Source organism: Sapajus apella, unplaced genomic scaffold (genome assembly GCF_009761245.1).
Source record: "Sapajus apella isolate SASKATOON/1434 unplaced genomic scaffold, GSC_monkey_1.0 scaffold40, whole genome shotgun sequence".
Classification (NCBI taxonomy): Eukaryota; Metazoa; Chordata; class Mammalia; order Primates; family Cebidae; genus Sapajus; species Sapajus apella.
In genome coordinates, this window is record NW_022436980.1 from 13507982 (window position 1) to 13525929 (window position 17948).

At 39.4% G+C, this 17948-nt stretch overlaps 2 long non-coding RNA genes across 2 annotated transcripts; one reads left to right on the top strand and one right to left on the bottom strand.

Annotated features, from left to right (window-relative positions):
• Positions 1–2843: 2843 nt before the first annotated feature.
• Positions 2844–10362, bottom strand: LOC116565519. Its single transcript, XR_004275479.1, has 2 exons — positions 9970–10362; positions 2844–5237 (listed from the first exon to the last, which is right to left on the bottom strand). It is a non-coding gene; the product is annotated as an uncharacterized LOC116565519 (long non-coding RNA).
• Positions 10363–10397: 35 nt separating this feature from the next.
• Positions 10398–16257, top strand: LOC116565520. Its single transcript, XR_004275480.1, has 3 exons — positions 10398–10597; positions 11143–11311; positions 12949–16257. It is a non-coding gene; the product is annotated as an uncharacterized LOC116565520 (long non-coding RNA).
• The last annotated feature ends 1691 nt before the right edge of the window (positions 16258–17948 follow it).

Consider the following 17948-nt stretch of genomic DNA (forward strand, 5'->3'; position numbering starts at 1 on the left):
TCCACACAGGTACTTAGTTCTCACATATGCACTTACCAGCATTCAGAACGTATTTCTTAAGCCTTACACTTGTTAGGAACTCTATGTAAGAGGGATTTAGGCCAGGTGCGGTGGCTCATGCCTGTGATCTCAGCACTTCGGGAGGCCAAGGCAGGCAGATCACTTGAAGTCAGGAATTTGAGACCAGCCTCACTAATATGGTGAAAACCCATCTTTACTAAAAATACAAAAAATTAGATGGGCGTGGTGGCAGGTATCTGTAATTCCAGCTACTCGGGAGGCTGAAGCAGGATAATTGCTTAAGCCTGGGAGGCAGAGGCTGCAGTAAGCTGAGATCGTGCCACTGCACTCCCTTCTGGGTTAAAGAAGACAACTCCATAAAAAAAAATGGGGAGACTCTGATGGGCAAACAAAATTAGAAAGTGGGGCATCTCAGACAGCCTTCTCCAGGATGCAGATTCTGAGATAAAGCTTAATTGCAGGATATTTATTAAGAAGTTCCTTTTGCCAAAAGTTGTTAAAAGAGAGAGAGGGAAGTGGAATTGGGTAGAGGGAGAAGCTGAGTTGTAATGCAGGTCCAACGAGATCCTTGGCCAACCCCACAGGGAACGCTGGAGTTAAAACGGCCCTCAGAGATGTCCTGGGATGGGCAAGAGAACAACTTTGTATATCCACACTGATCAATCCTTGGCTATGGGCCACTCCACAGAAAAGTGTGACCTTAGGTGAAATGGTTCTCTACAGCTAAGCCAATTCCTGAAGAGAGCTGACAGCTGCAGGCTGCCCGCTAACAGGACACCCAGCAAGTGGGGTGCAAGCTGTTCTTTAAGGGGGATCTGGGTTGCACATCCTACTACTGCCACACGGAACGTATCAAATCATCTGTTTTGGAGAGTTGTACTAAACATTCACAAATGGCTTTGAGAATATGGCACTGAAGAAACTTTCTAATTTAGGTTTTCTCCTAACATCAATTCATATCCTATGGAGCTAGTTTTCTGCTGAATATAATTTGATAAGTCTCTCCCTAGTCTTACAGTGCCTTGAAGGCTGTTAAAAGAACTGTATACAGATGGTTTACTCTAGGATTGCCTGTCCTTCAACAGGGTCTATCAGTTCTGCCTGAAAACTTTGGTGTTGCTATATTAGTGAAGGACCTGCTATACAATGGCATACAGGTTTTGTGATGAAATTAACCATCACAGCTTCATAGGGGTCAGACAAATGAATATATGAGGGATATATGTGATGAATATGTCATGAAATAGTGACAATTCACTAAGGCCACCAAGAATGAGCCTGTGGGAGGGTACTAGTATCACTAAGTGGAATAGTGGCTTTACTCCTTAGACCAGGGCTGATGGTAAATGAGGCGGTCACAGAACTGAGCTTAATATGATTCAGGGGTAATGGGCCCTCAAGGAATAGAGGGCCCTGGAGGACTGGTGCTTAACTACCAAAAGTCAAAAGGCCATAATTACTGTAACAACTGGTGAAATTGGAGCGGTAGTTAAGGGGGGTTGATTCACAGGTGTTTAGGAGATAATTAATTGAAAGTAACACCCTTACAGGCAAAATAGATGGGCAAATAACAAGAATGCTGTGTAATGCCTATAACCATATAAGGTACGAACAGAACCACAATGGCTCCAATGACACATCACAATCCCTTTCTCAGTTCCCAGACCTGAAGCACTTTTCAGGTAAGGAGCTGACAGATGGAAGAACTCATAGGCGATGGGTTACTAGGTCACAGAGAAAGAACCCTTTCTTTACTAGGAGAAAGAACCCTGCTCTACATGTATATACTTTGATGAAATGGCAAGTTCTTCCCCAGATAGATTTATGACTATATGCTGGCAAGGAAGAATATCCAGACATTTCTAGGTTTACTGGGCACAGAGCCTGAGTTGACAATGACACCTAGTAATCTTCCTGGCAGCTAGGACTGAATGGAGCTAAGCAGCCCAATGGGTGGACTAAGCCAGCCATGCAAATGCACCACTGAGATCTCTTGCTGTGGAGCTTAATTGACTGGGGGGTCCCTGATGCTGCTCTCTGAATCCATTGATAGTCAGGCCAAGGCTACATTTCCCATGGGTTGCTTCCATCAGAACAGCAATGACTGACTGAAGAAGGCATACTACTAATGCAGGCCTATTCCTGTGAGGGAGGGGGCTCCTCCAATGGGCAACTTTGGTTTGCGTGTTCTTTATCAGCTGACCTTCAATTTCATTGGAATTGTGCTATGTCTACGGTTTTTGCTACTCAACCCTCCTTTCTTCCCTTTCTCCTTCTGTATTAGGGCTCTCCAGAGAAACAGAATCAGTAAGACTAATCAGTGTAGAATATTTATTATAAGGAATTGGCTGACACAGTAATGGAGGCTGAGAAGTCCCCCAATCTGCTGTCCAAAGGTCTGAGAACCAGGAGCATTGATGGTGTCAGTTCCTGGTTCAAGGGCAGGAGAAGATGGGTGTCCCAGCACCACAGTCAGGCAGAAAATTCAACCTTCCTCCACGTATTTTATTTGGGTCCTTCAAAGACTGGATCAAGCCCTTCCACACTAGGGAATGCAATGTGCTTTATTCAGTCCATCAATTGAAATGCAAATTTCTTCCAGAAAAAGCCTCATGAGCATAACCAGAAATAATGTTTGGTCAGATTTGGGGCATTCTGTGGCCCAGTGAAGTTGACACGCATAGTAACCATCACACCTCCATGGAGGCCAGGCATTTTATGTAGTCTGAGCACTCTGTCTGTCTGGCTTCCTTTCCATTTAAACACTCAGTCATTTTTTTTTCCTCCAAATAAATGTCTTGTAAATTAATCCTGTCTTTACATTTTTTTTTTTTTTTAAGGACTGGAACTAATAAATTTGGACTTTGTTCTAGAAGGTAGTTTACTTACTTACAGGTCAGCTTTATACTATTGAGGCTTGTTTTTAAGCTTGTTGTGTGGGTGGGGAGTAAGTGAAGTGTAGTTTTCTGTCAGGATAGTTTAGCCCTACTTATGTAACATGTAACCTTTCCGGGATTTTCAGTGAACGCCTGGTTTTCGGTCAGGACTCTCCACCATGGCTGGATGGAAATGAAATATTTCCCAATCTTGCACTAATTTTGAGAATTATTAGGCCTAGTGCTCCACAATGTACACAAGGGGGTCTCTACGTAGATTTCTGGAATTTTTCCTTGTCTGCCTTCCTCCTTGTTGATATTCTGTCCTGAAAATTCAAGCTGTCTCAGTCTCAACTCCAGTCTTCCTCTCCTCAACTCAGCAAGACCTCTGTTTAAGCTCCTCCTCCTGTGATGGGATCCAGTGTGCTCACCCGGGAAAGGCAGGGTGATAAGAGATCTCACATTTGTTTCCCTTCCTCAGCCATCAAGTTGTCTCAACTTTTTCCCTGGCTTCTGGAGACACTGATAGCCAATCTTTCTGTAAAATTTCTAATATATGTACTTAGAGCTGTATGTTTCCCATCATATGCTTTCACATCACACAAGTTTTAATATGCTGTATTTTCATTAAAATTAATTTCAAGGTATTTTCGCAATTTTGCTGTGATTTATTTTTTGACTCATGGGTCATGAAGTGTATGTTCCTTAAATTACATGCATTTAGGATTTTTTTTTTTGTTACCTTTATGTACTTGATTTCTGGTTTAATTCATACTCCATATGATTTCAATTTTTTGAAATTTCTTGAGAATTGATTTGTGATCTAGCCTAAGGTGCGCGCCAGAACATGTGGTAAATATTTTGCAGTACAGTTTAAAAGAACATGTATTCTGATGTTTTTGAAAATAATATTTTAAGTCCTATTCGTGCTTATAGTACCAGTATATAGCACATAGTAGAAACTTAACATATATTGAGTTAAATAATTCAAAGGTTTTATCTGAATGGTGGCAATTCAAGATCAAGTAAGAGAGGACGATGATGCCATTGCTATTTCTGTTAAGACAGAGTTTCATACAACATACAGGAATGTCATGCCAAGTCATGCAGTTCCCCCCCATTCCAACCAATATTAATAACAACACTTTATGTGATGAAACTTATCCCAGTATTTTTCTTCCTATGTTTCTATTGGTTTTCCCTTCATTGGTTGTAAGCTTTGTATCACTAGAGCTATTTGGCAGTAGGAAATAATTATTTTAGGAAAAGTTAGTGACATTGGTCTATAAAGCTCACGGAGACACAAGAAATGATTAAATTTATTTTTTTCATTTTTCACCAAACAATTCATGATTGTTTCTGAGATTACAAAAAATTAGACAATAGCTAATATTTCTATGCAATGGTCAAATTTTTCAAGTAGAATCATTTTTTAATTTTCTAAGTTCCAGTGTCACTTTTTCCTTGAACATGACTCAAGGTTAAAACTTAGCAATGTATACTTTCTAACACATTTAACTTTCCTATTTAACCCTCTGCCAACCTTATTCTGGTCACTAAAGTTTTGATTATAAAGAGGGAAGGAAACAGATTTAGATGAGTCTAACAGTATATTATGTAGGCTTATAAGATGCTTCTTGTGTATAGTCTCACATCTTTTCAACCTCTGATTCCAGTCATAGCACTGGTGAACAGTTACGGAAGGTTTTCCCCTGCTCTGTGCTAACACTGTCTCACTTCAAGCATGCACCAAGACTCTAGCTTCCTGTCTTAAGACCTCTCTAATGCAGTAATGTGTGATGCTGTGGTACCAGCTGGGCTCTCAGCTCCTTGCAGCCCAGAGTGATGGGGCCAGGGGTAGTGGGTTAATGCCCCAAAGGAGCAGCCCTCAACACACAGGATGTGGCTGCTGATGGAGAAATACTTCTCCATTCTCCCTGAGGAAGACAGTTCTGAGATAAAGTTTACGAGGAATCCTGAGAAAGTTCTGCATTATGTAGCCATTAATAGGAGCAGACCACTTGATAACACCAGTATCTGGTTTTGCTTGGACTTACTTTCCCTTTCCCCACGTTCACTCCCCTGTCTCTCATTCCTGCTGCTTGGTATTAGACTCATAAATAGAATGTGTCTACTGTCTACCTTTGTCTCAAGCTCTGCTTTCAGGAATAACCTAGATTAAAACAGTGGGTAAGTGCATTGGTACATTACATAATGCAGAGATGTAATTTTCCTTGACTCTGCATGCTGCAAAGAAACATTTATTCAGATGGCAGCATAGCTGAGAATTTCCACCTTTCTCCTTTTTGAAACCTCATGGTCCATCCTGAGCCTGACCACCTAAAGAAAAAAAAAGTTGTCACAATCAGTTTACAATTAAACAGGCAAATTGCTTTGTGAGGATGGCTCTAAGCATTTTTTTTTTTTTTTTTTTTTTGCATGAGGGAGTCCTTGGCAGTTTGGCTGTATATTTCTGTGTAATATGGAAGAGCCCTCTGTCTACTCGATCATGTAAAGCTTTTGTTGCTTTGGAAACAAGCATATTAAATTTCTATTATCCTTGGTTAAAAAAAAAACGGGATCATAGGTGGGCATGGTGGCTCATGCCTATAATCCTAGCACTTTGAGAGGCCAGGGAGGGTGGATCACTTGAGTCCAGGGGTTCCAGGCCAGGCTGGGCCACATGGTGAGACCCTGTCTCTATTAACAATATAAAAATTAAACAAACAAAAATATTGCATCTTTTAGTGCTATAATTTGTTAAGAAATTCAAACATTAAAAAAACATAAATTACTGGAACACTATCAGGGCTTTCTTCATTCATGAAGGAATGAAGGAATGCTCTGAAGGATATAGGGAGTTATTAGAAATACATTAAGGTTGCCTATATGCTAGCACTAAGTGAAAATGTTAACAATGATAATTTTTTCTCATTTGGTTCTGAAGACATTTCAGAGAAATTGATTAAAATCCCTCTCTTATTGAACCTGTATTCCAGTGGAACAGAAAGTTAAGACAACAAACCAAGTAAATCATTATACATTGAATTTAAAATAAGGGCTACAGATAAAAATAAACAAGAGATGGTGTATAGACTGAATTACATACCCCCAAAATTCATATGTTGAAGGCCTAACCCCTAGTACCTCATAAAGTAACTATATTTGTAGATAAGATTTTTAAGGAGGCGATTAAGTTAAAATGAAGTCCTTTGGATGGGTTCTAATCCAATCTAAAGGCTGTCTTTATAAGAGAAAATTTGGGAATGCAGAGAGAGGCTGGGGCACTCACGCACAGAGGGCAAACCATGGGAGGACACAGAGAGAAGGTGGCCAATGGCCAGCCAAAGAGAGAGGCCACAGGAGAAATCAAACCTGCTGACATCTTGATCTTGGACTTCTAGTCTCCAGAGCTAAGAAAATAAATTTCTGTGGTTTAAGCCACGGGGTCTGTGGTGCTTTCACATGGCAGCCCTGTAAACTAATAAAGATGCTAAGAGAATGTACAAGCTTTTTGTTTTAGTGTATTTAATCTAAAGGTTTCACTGAGAAAAATGACATTGGAACAAAGACTTGAGGAAGAGTCAATTATATAAATATCTGGGGGCAGGACCAGTCTGGAAGAGGGAAAAGCAATTCCCAAAAGCCTGATAGGGAAGGAGGCCAGGGAGGTGTGATACCTAAAGCATTAGAAGATGAGGTTAGAAAGGTATGGAACTGAGAGACAGTGGCAGATCACAGGAGAAAAGGGTTCTCAGTGGATGCAGGGCCCTACCATGCACCAAGGGGATATGATGAAAAATTGTGAGGAATTGTGGTATTACTATGATTGGGGTGGTGGTAATGGCCATTAGCGGCAGGCAACATTTATGTTAAAAGAATACCATGCTCAGGACCCTGCCACCGGGCAAAGTCTTTTTTCTACATTTGATGTGACTTTGCCTGCTGCTCATTCATGGAGATGTAAACTTTATAACATTTGATGCTAACTTCTAAACGCCATTAATGGCAAAATAGGTTACTGGGATCAACTCTTCATTAAGCAAGTAAACATTCTGGATAAATATGTTTGATCAAATTTGGGGAACTTCTGCTAATATTTTTTCAAGTATTTTTCTGCCTAATATTTTCTCTCCTTGACTTCTGAAAATCCAATTTCACGTAGGTTAGGTGTCTTGATATTATTTCACGAGTCACTAATGTTCTGTTTATTATACGTTTTTTTCTAAGTGCACTTTAAATTTGGATAATTGCTATTAACCTATCTTTTTTTTTTTTTTTTTTTTTTTTTTGAGATAGAGTCTCGATTTGTTGCCCAGGCTGGAGTGCAGTGGCTCAGTTTTGGCTCACTGCAGTCTCCATCTCCCCAGTTCAAGTGATTTTCCTGCCTCAGCCTCCAGAGTAGATGGGATTACAAGTGTGTACCACCATGCTCAGCTAATTTTTGTATTTTTAGTAGAGACTGGGTTTCACCATGTTGGCCAGGCTTGTCTCGAACTTCTGACCTCTGGTCTCAAATGATTCTTCCGCCTAGGCTTCCCAAAGCACTGGGATTACAGGCGTGAGCCACTGTGCCTGGCTCTCTACTGACCCATCTTTAAGTTTCCTCATTCTCCTTATCGTGTGTCCAGTCTACTGATAATCTCATAAAATAATTTTAGTTATTATATTTTTCAGTTCTAGGGGTTCCATTTTGTTCTTCTTCAATTAGTACTTCTCTTGAAATTCCTGTCTTCACTTACCATATCTACACTTTGTAAGCATCTTTAATAATGTAAATTAACCATAAATATATTTTAAATTCCTTGTCTACAGCTTCTAACATCTGTAGTTCTGTTCCCAGTGATTTATGACAAAGGTGATGTAGCAGAGCAGTGGGGAAAGGATTTTCTTTTCCGAAAAAAACTTAGGTCAGTTGGATAGCTACATGAAAAAAAATTAGTCCTCACTTCACACCATACGCCAAAATTAACTGTAGGTAGCTGGTACATCTAAATGTTCAAAGAAAAAACTTAAGCTTCCGGACAGTAACATAAGAGAATGCCCTTGTCACCTTGGGGTAGGCAATGATTTCTTACAGGGCAGCGAAACCACTAACCATGAACAAGAGTGATAAATTAGGCTTCAATAAAAATGAAAGATTTCCATTTATCAAAATCTAAAAATCAGAGCATTAAAATGCAAGCCTTTAATTAGGAAAAGGTGTCTGTTTGCAGCACTTATCCAGAATATACACATCAAGCAGAAGACTACTCAATAGAAAAATGGGTCAATGCCTAAAAGGCACTTTACTGAAGAGGATATCCAAGTGGCCAATAACCACATGAAAGATGCTTTTTATCTTTACTCATCAGAGAAGTGTTAATTAAAACCATATAAACCCCAAATGTTGGAGAGGATGTGGAACAAAGAGAACTCTCATCATACAATGATGGCGGGGCCTGTGAATTTGAAAAACTGCTTGGTACTGTAACTATAGCTGGGTACATGCATACCTTAGATATGTATCCCAATAGAAATGTGTATCTGGGTGAAACAATTCACAGAATAATGTTCATGCAAGTATTATCTGTAAGAGTTCCAAACCTCGAAAGAAGCTGAATGTCCAATATGAGCATAAAGTACCAGTCACAAAAGACCTCATATTATATAATTCAATTTTTGTGAAATGTCCACAATAGGCAAATCTATAGAGCAGAAAAATTAGTGGTGGCTTGGGGCTGGAAAGGACAGAGAACTGGGGTTGGGGAGTGATAGCTAAAGGGTATGAAGTTTCCAGGTGATGAAAATTTTCTAAAATTGACTGTGGTGATGGTTGCACATATCTGTGAATATGCCAAAAGCACTGAATTGTACACAATGAATTGCACACTAAGTGGATGAACTGTATGGTGAATTATATCTCAATAAATCTGTAACTAAGAAAAAAACAGTAGAAAGAATAAATTGTGTATACTCATATAACTGAATTTCATATAGCATAGAATAAGATTTTTAAAAAGACCTGTTACAGGCAACAACGGGGATGAATTCAAATTTAAAATAAAGTGAAAGAAGCCAAATACTATAAAATATTTACCAAGTAATTCATTTCATGTGAAATGTCAAAACAGACACGAATAACAGGGGGATGAAGAATGCTATTATTAATTTATTTCTTGAGCTAGGTGGTGGCTCCTAGGGGATGTTTGTGTTAATCTTTGAAAGTTTACTGAACTGTATTTATAATTTGTACACTTTTCTATATGCTGTACTTCAACAAAAGATTATTAAAAATATTTTAAAAAATCAAATTGTTCAGTAAGCTGTCCTACAATTTGCATGAAAAAAGAGTTAAAAACTACACAAGCATTTCAAAAGTTATTATTTATGGGTTGGGGTTATGGAGAATTTATTTTCTCCTATATACGTCTCAGTATTTTCCAAATGACCATGGTAGACATATATTACATTCATCACTAGAAAAAAATATTAAAATACAATTGTCTGAGACAATCTTGTATTACTTTTACATTAAACTAATTTAGTCCAAATGTGGGGATTTCAGCCTTTGCTCCCAGATGAAAAGCGCCTGTCATTTTAGAGCAAAGGAGGGCGTGGCAGTTAGGCTGGGGGTTTCCTGGTGGCCTCGGAGACTGCCAAGAACTCCGCACGGGCCACTGGCCTAGGAGGAGGAGGAGCAGAGGTGCAGGTGCAGGGAGGGATTCAAGAGACTGTGAACTAAACCTGGGTGGGTCCCAGTCCTCACAAAACCTGGGTCCTAACTGCAAAACTGTGCTAGGGCCGAGGAAGGGGTGGAGGACTCACTGGCGCTTTAGTCTCTGTGCTGGGTGAAGTTAATGATTAGGTTCTAATCATCCCAGTCTACATGATTTTATTTTTGTAAGGTCCGGCAGCTAAGAGTGGTTTTTGCATTCTCAAAACAAAGACTGTCAAAACAAAGGCGAATACGCGACACAGTTCCAGTCCCGAATTCTAGAGTATTTGTTTCTAGATCCTTCCAGAAAAAGTGGGTCAACTTCTTGATTAGAGACTCTAGGCAGAAGAATTCTAAGGTATTTAAAATTTTTACCTGGGAACGCGCTTGCTGGCGAGGCGGAGCCGGCGTGAAGCTAGCGTGCCCAGCGGCACTGGTTCCACGCGATGCTGTTTTGCCCAGGCGGGTCAGACCGAGCAAACGGAATCCACAGAAGAAAATCCACCTCTCAAGGATCCAGGCTGGACAGGGATGGCCGGGCTCGTCCTGGACGGGGGTGCCCAAATGGATGAGGATGCTCCCTGTAGCCCTCGGCGGATCGCAGAGGAGCAGGGCTCCGGTCTTCCATCTGGGGAAGCATCGCGGTCACTCGCGAAGAAGCCAGCAGAGCCCCCGGAGTTTTCTTTACTTCTCTCTGCGCGGCGCAGACGCAGCGCACTGCACGGCCGGCCGAGCCGTCTGCAACTTTGGGAGCCGCGCTGAGTGGGTGCGGCCCGCCGCCGGCGCGTGCGCAGTGCGCTCTCGGCGCCTCCCACAGCGCAGGCTCGGCGTTGGCCTCCGCGCGCGCGGGCGAGTGCGCCCCTCACGGGTTCTCTAGGGCGCGGGGCAGCCGGGGCGGAAGGGTTTGTTCATTATTTTGAGAGTCTGTGGTGAACGTCCTTAAATACTGCCGATACTTGACCTACGCAAGAGACAATGTCTTGTGATTCAGCCTGATATCTCAGTATGTATCTCCTAAGAATAAGGGATCGTTTGACATCAGGGTTTCTCAACCCTGCGCTATTGACGCTGTGGGCAGGATGAGTCTTTGCTGTCTTTGTCCGTATGGTGGGGGTGACGGGGTGGGGTGGGGATGTCCTGTGCAGAACAGTCACTGTTTGGCAGCATCCCTGGCCTCTACCCATTAGATGACAGTAGCAACTCCCTCCCCCAATTGTGGCAACCAGTGATGCCTCCAGACACTGCCAAACCCAGCCGGTGTGGTGGTGGTGGAGGGTGAGGGTGCGAAGGGGTGCTGGTAAGGGGTTGGGGAACAAGGAGACGAGCAAAATTGTCTCAGTTGAGGACCACAGGATCGCAATGCACATCGTCATTCTTAGGAAATGTAACATTGTTACATTACAATATTCCGATATATTTCACATTTGAATTTCCTCAATTGTCCCCCAAATGTCCTTCTTTACCCTATAGTTTGTAAAATGGAAATTGGAGATTTAACAAGAATCACACATTACAGTTGTCAATTCTCTTTCACTTGCTTCAATATAGAACGGTTCCCTCGCCTTTTTTGTTTCTCCTGGCATTGCCATTTTTCAAACGTCTGGCCCAGTGGTCTTCCAGAATATCCTTCAATTTGGAGATGTCAGATTGGTTCCTCATTATAAGATTCACAATAAATATATATGAGCACACAAACATATGCAGCAATTCTACCTAGGTGATGTATCCAATTTCATCTATTGGATATATCAAATGACTTTTTAGCTGTCATAACATTTAATTTGTAAAGCACCCACCACCAGCGATTTGAAATTTTTGTATCACATACATAAATTTCCACATTGTAGTTAGGTCCAAGATATATTTTCTTTTTTTTCCCCCATTGACTTTATTGTCTACTTATGGGCTAATATTATACTGTTTTTATTACAGAGACCATATTTCAGTATCTGGTAGGGCTAGTCTGCGTCATTGCTGATTTTTTAAGTGTTTATTTTTCTATATTCTTGGTTATTTTTTCATGGAAACTATAGAATATAGCTCCATAAAAATACTTTCTAAAAATTACCTTCTGCATATCTTTTCAGTTTATGATGTTGCATTTTCATTTTGAAGAGCAAGGTTTATTTTTTCTCTTGCTCAAGTTTCAGCTTTGTGTCTTTCAAGAAAGCATCATAGAGGTTTCTCGCTTGTTGTTTATTCTTATAGTATTGCTCTTTTTTGTTGGTGTCATAAGTGGGATTATCTCTTCCACTTTTCCTTATAACTGCTAGATGCTTATGTAAGTGAAGGTACTGATTTCTATGTCTAATTTTGTTTATCTCACTACCATATTGAATCTCCTGTTGCTTCTGGGAGTTTCATGTTGATTCTATTTGCATCTCTGCTTACACTTTTATATAATTGCAGTGATTATCCATTTTGAAGTTCAAATTGCCCATCGTTGGCCATTTTTGGCTCCTTTGTTTACTTGAAACAAGCTCAAATGTCTTGAAAGCTTACTTGCCTTCTGACACTGTAAGAGTTCCAGTCTCGTATTGTACATTTACTGCCTCAGACCTAGAATCAGCCATTTCTCAAAGGTGTCCTCATTGCTTCCAGTGAAAAAGGGATTTGGATGCTACAGTCTGTACTTAAAGATGTTCATGGCTAAATGGCGTGAACATCATTATTTCCCAGACTCTTCAAAACAAGATCTAGAAAGGATGTAGTTTTTCAAAGAAAGATGAAAATAAATCATAAATTTGTGATGATATTCTAATTCGAATAAAAGATTATAAGGTTTTCACTTATTTGATGTTATATGGCATCTCTTTTTCTCTGTGCTGAAAATCCTGGCTCTTTAATGATATTAACAGAATTACTTACTTTTCTCCATGATATATGTCATAGTTTCCAAAATCTACCAGTATTACAGCTATAAGTACAAGTGTTAAATGCAGTTAAATACAGTGGGCTTATTTATCTCATGTTGTTTTAAAATCTAGTTTGCTTGCTGGGTGCAGTGGCTCACGCCTGTAATCCCAGCACTTTGGGAGGCTGAGGCAGGTGGATCATTCAAGGTCAAGAGTTCGAGACCAGACTGGCCAGTTGCGCCACTGTGCTCCAGCTCCAGCCTGGGTGACAGAGGGAGACTCCATCTCAAAAAAAAAAAAAAAAAAACAACAACTAGGTTTCTCAAGAAGAAAATTAAATCTAAAATGGAAAAGAATCTTAAGTATATTGAACTTTTTCCTTTTGAGTGAAATATCTAATTCATATATTTCATTATTTATTTAAATCTATCAGTTTTGTTCTGAACCCTCTTTAGCTGCATTTTGTCAATTCTAATGTCATGTTTGCATTTTTTTCTAGAAATTCTCAATATCAATTGGTGTTTCCCTTTGGGACAAGCTATGTTTGATAGAAAAATTTAAAATTTCAAGATGGGGCTTTCTTATGTTTTGATGATAAATTTCTAGTTTTATATTATTATGGTGAATATTTGTATTATTTTTATGTAATTTGTTGAGAAATACATGTTTGTATTGTAAATTGGAGTCAATTTTCATAAGTGTTTTCGTACATTTTTGTCTAATTAAGAGAAATGTACTATAGTCTACTATTGTTTGTGTATTTCAGTTTCTCTGAATCTCTTGTAATTCCCACTGTATGAAAGTAGTTACTGTGTTATTCACTGCATATCTTTTCATAAATCTTTTATTTTCACTGTGAATTGCAGCCTTTAGGATTATAAGATGTTCTTTTTCTCAATAATGGTTGTTGGTCTGAATTTTATTTTCTTGAATTTCAGAATCTCAATTCTTTCTTTTTTTAATTTGCATTTTCTTAGTATACCTTTATCCATCCTTTCATTGTTAGCATTTCTGAATTGTTTTGTTTTAGGTGTGTTTTTATCTTTTATATACAGCATAGAGTTGGGTTTTCCTTTGAAATCGACCTGTTTTTCTTGTTATTTTCATACTGAGGTTGAGCTGTCTGTTGGCTTACGTGTTTGGTTTCAGTTATGTCCTGTATTATATTTACCTGTGTAATATGTAGCATATTTGATGGTGATAAGTGCTATTGAGGAAAATAAAGGAGAGAGGGGGCATAAAAAATGTTGGGGAGAATATTCTATTTTAAATAGGTGGTCAGGGAAGGCCTCATGGAGAAAGTGATTTTTGCACAAACACTTGAAATAGGCAAAGAAATGAATCATGTGGATAAATGAGGTGAGATTGTTCCAGACAGAAGACAGCTAGGGTCAGCGCCCTGAGGCATAGAGTACCTAGTGCACTCTAAGGAATAGCAAGGAAGCGGCTGTGATCAGAGTTGGTAAGCAGAAGAATAGATAGTAGGAGATAAGGCCAGAGCCGACATGCCAACAGAATCAGATAGGGCCCTGTCAGCCTTAGGGAGTGAGCAAAGAATCCCTCCTTCTAGAGGAATTTGGTACCAGATGTTGAAATAATACATCTGCCATAACACAGTAATAAATTAATAACCCTATGAGAACACATTAATAACCCTGGGAATCCCAGCCTAGGTAGGAGAGGAAGCTAGGGTTGCAGGTATGATATTTTGGGTACAACTCAAACTATGCATGAAAGTAGTTTCATATTTGTTAACTTTGAGGGTTGGATTACTAAGCACCTTTCCCAACCTGTACGATTGCAACAGTCCTTGAATATATTCTTCAAGTTTCTCATATTTCAGTTTGTACTCATATTCTGTCTCCAAACATAACAGATATAGATAACAACTATAGCTTTTGGCTATTTATCTGAAGCTGTACATTTACAGAGGAAGAATTTTATTGCAACATTCATATTAATGAAAGGTATTTTGACTAATACATGTTCAAAAAGTATGAAAACACTAAAATAAAATTCTATACTCAGAAGCTTGATTAAAGTTGACAGAAAATGACAGATTTTCTCTGAATTTTTGAAAAAATGTCAAGTGTTTGTTTTAAAAGAGTTTTTTTGTGTTGTTTTTCTTTTTATAAGAAATCTGTTTTGACAGAAAACTATATGGCAAGTGTGTGTGTGTGTGTTAGGGAGGAATAGGGATGAATTTAGTTTGTAATCTAGAAAAACTGTGTCCAGGATGGGAACAGAGAAGGGACAAACTTTATATGTGTACACAGGATTACTTTTTCCTGTCATGATGTGTTTTATTTGGAAGCATTTCCATGTTCTCTTTCTCTTTTCCTCCTTTTTTTCTCCTTCACCTTTCTTTTTCTTAAGCTAAGCTGTCACAGTGAAATACTGTGACTAAGCCACAACTCCTATAGAAAACTGAACAATGCATTGTAAAATAGGACACAAAAGACTTCATCTGAGAGCTGAGATCATCACGAGTACACTGACCCACTGCAGTAATTCAACAGTGTTTGTCAGCCCAGGACAATTTCTTCAATTATTGGTGTCCTGCTGCCCCCTGCTGCTCATGTGGAAGCACTGACTACAGAAATTAAAGTTTTCCTAACATTGCACAGGTTTTAGTGAAGTGTTAGCGTGCTAGCAAAGAAAGTTACGTACTTCAAAGATTTAAACAGAGTGATTTAAGGAATTGCTTTCTAAAAGGCTGCATATCAAAGAAATTACAAAGCAACTTTTCTACTCTCTAATATGTTGAAAAGAAATCTAATCCAGTTATTTGGCTAATGAATACGGTTTCGTTTTTAAGTTTTTGAGGGGAAAAGAGCAGAAGGCAATTGTGGTAGTTAAGAGATAAACTGGCAAAGAGAGAGCAATGAGTAGATAGAGAAATTAGAAGGCAAAATGTGCAAGAAGGAGGGGGTAATGAATTATTTACATCCTCGAGGGTAAAGCATTTCAGTCCTGAACAGATCGTTTACATTCCTCAGGGGGGTCGGGCAGAAACGGGCTCCACGAAAAAGCCCGGATGGTCGTTTGTGAGCCTCAGCTCCTCCAGCTCCTCTTCCTGGATTTGATCACGGAAACCTCTCAGAACTGTTAGAATGTGAGTTGGGGCCTCTGAAGCAGAGCTGAGGCATATCACCTTTGGAGCCGATTTCCTGGCCTACTCTGCAATTTGTAAAGCGCTCAGGGGCTGTCTCCTGGGTGTAAGTCAGCCCGTGTGGAAATGCGGACGTGTGAGCATTTGAGTTGGATGTTACATGTTCCAGGTTTTAGACCTCTGTGGGCTGCTAGTTCCTGCATGCCACCTTGGGATTAGGTAATGAGGTGCCAGCCTACCCTGTCACTCAGTAAAAGTAGTTAGAAGCTTGGGGCCTTGCCTAAGCATTTTTTTTTTTTTTTTGCTGGGACGTTTTCTCCATGAGGAAGACGATTGGAGAAGAAACTTACAATATTTGGAAAATTGAACATATCGTGTTATGATAAACTTAGAAATCGAGTTCGAACTACTCTTGAAAGATGTAGTTTGTGGTATGAATACTATATATAGGAGTGTCACTTCTAAAACTTCTGAAGTTCCTACTTTAAAGGCACAATGATGGATTTTAAGAAACAAAACTTTGAGCAAACAGTTACATGGTTTACTTCAGATAACAATTAATAACCTGATTCCTTAATGCTTGGGGTTGTTATCTTCATAGCATTGTGTTTAGCACTATCATTTTCTATTTCTCTTGCATAACATATTGTGTTAGTACATTTTCATGCTGCTAATAAAGATATACCTGAGACTGGGCAATTTATGAAAGAAAAGTTTAATTGGACTTACACTTCCACATGGCTGGGGAAGCTTCACAATCATAACAGAAGGCAAGGAAGAGCAAGTCATGTCTTACATGGAGGGCAGCAGGCAAAACCAGACAGCTTGTGCAGGGGAATTCCTCTTTTTAAAACCATCAGATCTTATGAAACTTATTCACTATCATGAGAACTGGAAAGACCTGCCCCCATGATTCAGTTACCTCCCACTGGGCCCCTCCCACAACACGTCAGAATTAAAGATGAGATTTGTGTAGGGACACAGCCAAACCATATAATCCTTCCCCTGGCTCCTCCCAAATCTCATGTCCTCACATTTCAAAATCAATCATGCCTTTTCAACAGTCACCCAAAGTCTTAACTCATTTCGGCAATAACTCAAGAGTCCACAGTCCAAAGTCTCATCTGAGACAAGGCAAGTCCCTTCTGCCTATCAGCCTGTAAATTCAAAAGCAAGTTAGTTACTTCCTAGATACAATGTGGGTACAGACCATCAGATCTCGTGGAACTTATTCACTATCATGAGAACAGCACAGGAAAAACTTTCCCCCATGATTAAGTTACTTCTCACTGGGTCCCCACCCAAATCTCATCTTGAATTTCCACATCACATATTAATATTTATTTTCTCAGACTTATATTCTCCACTTGGGCAGTGCTAAAGATGTGGAGAAATATAGGACAGGCTGTGTCTTTAAGACATTTATAGTAATTTAGAAAAATGTACAACCATACCACGATAATCATGTAAAATGAGGTGTGGGAAAGAGTAGGAAAGTAATCTCCCCATTGCCTTTTATTCTATCCATTTATTCTATCCCCTTCCTCCCCTCCCCATTACATCCATATCCCCTCCCATTTCTCCCTTCTGTTTACTATTTCATTTTATTTGTATTGATACTTAAATTTCAAATCAAGAATACTGGCTATTCTGTTTATGCAATTTTGCTCAATCCGTAGCACTCCAGGACATAGTACAAAGTTTGCATATAGTTGCAATAAATCTCTGTTGCATGAACACCAACACACTTACTAATTGCCTAGCATTATTCTGCTCCTACGTAAAACAGATGTATGTTTGATTTCAGGAAAGGAGAGAAGCGTAGTTGGAGGAGATTTATGTATACCTAAAGGAAGAATTAGAAATATTTGTTTGTATTCAGACTGTTAGGGGCGATGAGAAAGTTTGTTAATGGAAAAAGCTAGAACACAAAAATTTCACCTTGTAAATACCTGCAGAAATATTTCTCTTTAGTGGTTTTCTTATGTTGCTAAGAAGTAGCAACTTTTTAACATTTCCCTTTGTGTAGTTCCTTATCAGCTCTGTGTACAGGTACCTACCACAGATAGGGTGGAAACTTGCATCTTCTACCAATCCCAGAGAATAGATGAATATGAGGCCTGTTTCTCAAAAAGAAATTTAAACTTATTTTTTTTTTTTTTGGAATCAAGAACTAACTTACCAGTGTTTCACTATAAAATTTTACAGTTAATTGAAACCTGGTTTTGCCTTCTTAACTGTTTTTTGTTTGTTTGTCTTTTTTTTGACGAAGTCTCACTCTGTCATTCAGGCTGGAGTGCCATAGTGCTATCTCAGCTCACTGCAACCTTTACCTCTCGGGTTCAAGCAATTCTCCTGCCTCAGCCTCCTGAGTAGCTGGGATTACA